We start from the raw sequence: 6,000 nt of genomic DNA on the forward strand, positions 1-6,000 counted from the left end.
CCTTGATAAATATTTGCAATTGCACTTATGATTTTGGTGTTAATTTTATTTTCTTTTAAAACTTCTATTAATACCTCCCTTTTTACAGAGTCAAATGCTTTACTAAAGTCTATCGCGGTTACTATTAGGGATTTCTTGTTACTATAGCTCTCTTCCACACAATACTGTAATATAAAGATATAAAGATATTGTAACACCAGCAAAACAGTTCCAACTATATTCTTCGAAATTTAGACTTTTTCACTTATTCATTCCCTAATATCAATCATCTTGACCATCCTATTTCATTAAAATCTGCCTTGAAATGCTGGTATAATATGGAACTAGAACTAGCAATAGTGAGGTGAATAGTAGCTGAATAGATTAATGTAATTGAAACATATATAGAATGACTTCGAAAAGAGAAAGTAAATGATCTTGTTTACATACAATAGAAAGCAAACTTAATTTATTCTTTTTAAGTAGATCACAACTAAACCTCTACAGAATTAATGAAAAGAATTTTTTTTTTTTTAATAATATCACTTTATACTGTATTTATTAGCATTTTCACTGATATTATATAGTTAATCCCATTTTCTATAGTTTTATGAAATAATATAGCTCAACTCCTGTTACTGTGCTTTCTATATACGCAAGATTCTCCTTCTTTCGAACTCTATCTCTATATATTTCAATAATATCACTTAATTCTACTACTATAACCATTACTTTTGCTACTTCTAGTTCCAGGAGAGAGAGAGAGAGAGAGAGAGAGAGAGAGAGAGAGAGAGAGAGAGAGAGAGGAGAGAGAGAGAGAGAGAGAGAGAGAGAGAGAGAGAGAGAGAGAGAGAAAGAAGGGCAAGTAATCTTGTTAAATTAAAAAGACCTTAACACCCTAGAGTCAATTTCTTTTAATGAGGCGCATTTGCACCGACTGGTAGAGGTGCCTTTTTAGCTCGAAAAAGGTTTCCTGATCGCTGATTGGTTAGAATGATCTTGTCCAACCAATCAGCGATCAGGAAACTTTTCCGAGTTGAAAGGGCACCGCTGTCAGTCGGTGCAAACCTGCCTCACTAATAAAAAGTGACTATAGGTGTACTTTGCCCTAAGTGGTATAAGATACAAGTCTGATGTGGATATCTAGATCACGAACAACATATGCTTCCTTCGAGTGAATAAGAATAAACGCAGTAAGAATTTAGTCCAGTAAAATTAAATCTTATCCCTTAATCACCACTATGTTGTAAAGTGAAAAAATACCATGGGCTACTAATACGAAAAGTGTTTATGTTTATGAAGTAAATTTGAACTTTTTTTTTTTTTATCAACTTCACATTAGTATCATATTTATTCGATTGTTCTGATATATCTTTGATGGCTCGTAAATTAGTTAATATGAGTGAACAAATTTAAAATGCCTGTGACATTTTGATATACAGTATATTTGTGGGCGCGACTCACGACCTCTGCTGGGAATTTTTGAAATTGAGATTATTGTATTTTTGCCCAAGAGGACATCTACATTTCTTGTTTTAAATATTAATTTCACAAAAAAACTTATTAAATATAGAATATATTTAAGCAAGTGCATTTAGTTCAGCACACAACCGTTTTATGACCTTGGTACCCTTTCATTTACTTTTTTTTTCAAGGTTCCAGGAAAAAATATATTTATTTTAGTATTCCATATACGAGAACACTACAGTTTTCTATGATTTCATTAAGCGCAAATTATTCGTTTTCTGTTATTTTCTATGATATTCTTAGATAAACGTGTTCTGCACATCTCAGTAAGCTATGTTCATCTTATTTCTTTCCCTGCTCGTTTATGATTTTACGATTTCTATGTGGTGATTATGTTAAGAAATAAATAAAGCATAAGAGATTATTAGATATGTCAAAAGCATAAAATTTGCCCAAAAATATGTAGATGAGAATATATTATTGTAGCCACGTCTTGCTCATGTGTGCACATTTGGAACATATGTATATATTTCCGAATTTGAGAGAACTGTCACACAACTCCATAGTGAATATACCTGAATTATGATGATAATTTCGTTATGATCCACAATGGCAAGGAAAATGACTACTAAAAGCCTACACTTGAAAATTCTAAAGTCTTTTCTACCTACCTATCTCCCCAAAAAACTTTGAAGCTATATTTATCAAAACGAACTTTTCGGAGAAAAATTGATACTACCTCATTATAAATTAATCGATATCTGTCATTCAAACATGAAAGGATAGGTAATTGTATAACCTACAATATGTAAATTCACATTTTGAGGAATGGAAAACTTCCTTATGGAAAAACGTCAACTTTGAAGGTGTCTTCTGTACATTAAGATAATACATATAAAGAAATAAACTTCTAGGTAAATTTTAAAAGTAATTATTGTAGTATATAGAATTTACTTGAAAACAAGTTTTAAAAAAATCCGTCGAAAAGGGTAGGACTATGAAGTAACTCCAAAATAACATTGTTCTTATGAGGCCGAGTAAAGTTCCTTAAAGCAACTTTTATTTCCATCACTCCTATGATTTTCATTAATCTTAAATCCATTACAAGTTTCTACCGTTATCAATTAAGTATAATGCTGAGAGAGAGAGAGAGAGAGAGAGAGAGAGAGAGAGAGAGAGAGAGAGAGAGAGAGAGAGAGAGAGAGAGAGAGAGAGAGAGAGAGAGAGGAGAGATAACTGAATTTGTTTGGGAAGCTGGGAAAAAACTAATTAATTTTTAAAAGTTTTTGATTTGTTCAATAAAGTCGTTCACTTTATTTCCTCCTTTGAAATAATAAAAAGGGCACTCAGTGGAGCGCAGACCTCCGCCATTGCAGCTTATTTCTGGACCTTTTGCTCGACCTTGACCTTGACCTTTGACTATAACATGTATTAATTGGCGTCGATTTTCATGCACTCAAATATGGACCAAGTTTGAAGTATCTGTGACAACGATGTCCAATACTATGGCTGATTACGGGAATTGGACATTTTGCTTGACCGTGACCTTGACATTTGACTTTGACCTTCCAAAATTTAATCATTTCCAGCTTTTTAGATAATAGTTCATCCATGCAAGTTTCATTACTCTACGATTAAAAATGTGATTAGATGCCTAAATAGTGTATTTTTTCCCATTTAAGACAAATAATGATCCAAAATACGTTTTTCTTGCAAAATCGTTGTGTTGCAAACAAATTGTAATATATAGTCATTTTGTATATAGCTTGGTCCTTCGCAGTGCATTACAATTTGACCGAATTTCCAGAGAGAAAATATTTCTTAATTTTTTGTTTTTTTAATATAACTTTTTTAATTATCTAATTTACCATTTCAACTTTTTAATTTAACTTTTATTTTTCTAATTTCATTGGTTTATTTTTTTATTTTTTGGTGATTTTTCCATTCTGGCAATGTTACAAACTGGTAATTTTCTTTTTATTTTCGTCTAAGTAACGAAAACAGAATTAGCTCTTCGTCTTACGGTTCCTGCTGGGACCAACGAGCACCCCGAAATTCAACTTTTATTTTGCTAATTTCATTATTTATTTTAATATATTTTAGTGATTTTTCTATGCTTGCAACGTTTCAATCTGTTAATTTTCTTCTTATTTTCGTCTAAGTAACGAAAACAGAATTAGCTCTTCGTCTTACGGTTCCTGCTGGGACCAACGAGCACCCTGAAATACTGCACAGGCTACCGAACCGCTTGCAGTAATTGTTTAGCTTCCCGAGAAGAACAGGGAAATAATGAGTTTGTAAATGATTTCTCTTCCTAGCTTCAAATAACTCGTGTTACGGCCCATAAATATTTTCTTTCTTAAGTATTTGTTACTTTATTGTTTTCAGGTTAATAATTGGAGTTGAATTGGTTTACGGATTTATGTAAAAGTTTTAGTTTTTCATAATCATTATAATTAACCATGTTATTATTATTGTTATTATTACTACTACTATTATTATTATTATTATTATTATTATTATTATTATTATTATTATTATTATTATTATTATTATTATTATTGTTTAATTAATACCGTTATTATTATTATTATTATTATTATTATTATTATTATTATTATTATTATTATTATTTCATGCTTAATTATCATTATCATCATCATCATCATTATTATTATTATTATTATTATTATTATTATTATTATTATTATTATTATTATTATAAGCCCAAGGGCTCCAACAGGGAAAAATAGCCCATTGAGGAAAGGAAACAAGGAAATGAATAAACTATAAGAGAAGTAATGAACAATCAAAATAAAGTATTTCAAGAATAGCAACAATATTAAATTGGATCTTTCATATAAAAACTATAAAAATTTCAAATAATGTTGATACACAAACCCTTCACCACGTCAAGGTATCCCCACTGAGAAGGGAATTAAGTTGTTTTATATATATATATATATAATATATATATATATATATATATATATATATAATATATATATATATATATATATATATGTTTCCTATGATGTCCTGTTCACAAATTGTTATGGAAAAAGATTTATTTTATAGTTTCTTTTATAATATATTTCCCATTATGTCCTGTTCACAAATGGTTATGGAAAAGGATTTATTTTATAGTTACTTTTATAATATATTTCCCATTATGTCCTGTTCACAAATGGTTATGGAAAAGGATTTATTTTATAGTTTCTTTTATAATATATTTCCCATTATGTCCTGTTTACAAATGGTTATGGAAAAGGATTCATTTTATAGTTTCTTTTATAATATATTTCCCATTATGTCCTGTTCACAAATGGTTATGGAAAAGGATTTGTTTTATAGCTTCTTTTATAATATATTTCCCATTATGTCCTGTTTACAAATGGTTATGGAAAAGGATTCATTTTATAGTTTCTTTTATAATATATTTCTTATTATGTCCTGTTCACAAATGGTTATGGAAAAGGATTTATTCTATAGTTTCTTTAATAATATATTTCCTATTATGTCCTGTTCACAAATGGTTATGGAAAAGGATTTATTTTATGGTTTCTTTTATAATATATTTCTTATCATGTCCTGTTCACAAATTATTATGGAAAAGGATTTTTTTTTATAGTTTCTTAACGTACAAAAAAGAAAAAAAAAAAGAAAAAAACACAACTGCCCATAAAAAACAATCTCGCGTATCTTTTTTTTAAGTTTCTAAAAAAGGAATTGTTTTAAAAAACCAGGAAGACGTAACAGAACTGAAAATTAATTGAAGGAACAACTTTACCGAAAAAAGGAAAGCATCATTTTTAACTACAGCGGAAAAATAAAACTTTGGTTGTTAATAGATTTATTTTTATGCTTGTGTGTGTAGGTAGCGGCAGGAAATTTTTATTTTTATATTTGCTTGAATATTGCAATTATAATTTTTTTCATGTATTTTTTCAGCTAGTTTTAATATGTGAAAATCAATTAAAACTGTAACCTAGGTAACCCCAATTAATAAACTAATTTATTACAAATCTACTATAAAAAATTAAGACTGGATATGAAAAAATTAATGATTAAACAAATTTCTTGTAAATCTAATTTGGAAAATAAAAAATTTCATATGAATAATAGAAAAAAAAAATCATTTGGATATAAATGAATTATGAATAAAAAAAAAACAAGATAAATTTGTCCTTCTACTTAGGATATAAGATATATTTTCAAACAGTATCAAAATTAGTTATTGATTATAAATATAATATGCACAGTAGAAACATGGGTTACTTATCTTCTTGTAATTAGTCTATTCATATATGAAGAATCTGTTTTAATCTTGTTAATGTTTTTAAAACATTTTATTTCAATTGTTCACTACTTCTTATATCGTTTATTTATTTCCTTATTTCCGTTCCTCACTGGGCTATTTTTCCCCGTTGGAGCCCTTGGGCTTATAGCATCTTGCTTTACCAATCAGGGTTATAGCTTAGCTACTACTACTACTACTACTACTACTACTAATAATAATAATAATAATAATAATAAAAATTGTGGAGGATGTGA

This window comes from Palaemon carinicauda, chromosome 16 (genome assembly GCF_036898095.1).
Source record: "Palaemon carinicauda isolate YSFRI2023 chromosome 16, ASM3689809v2, whole genome shotgun sequence".
NCBI lineage: Eukaryota > Metazoa > Arthropoda > Malacostraca > Decapoda > Palaemonidae > Palaemon > Palaemon carinicauda.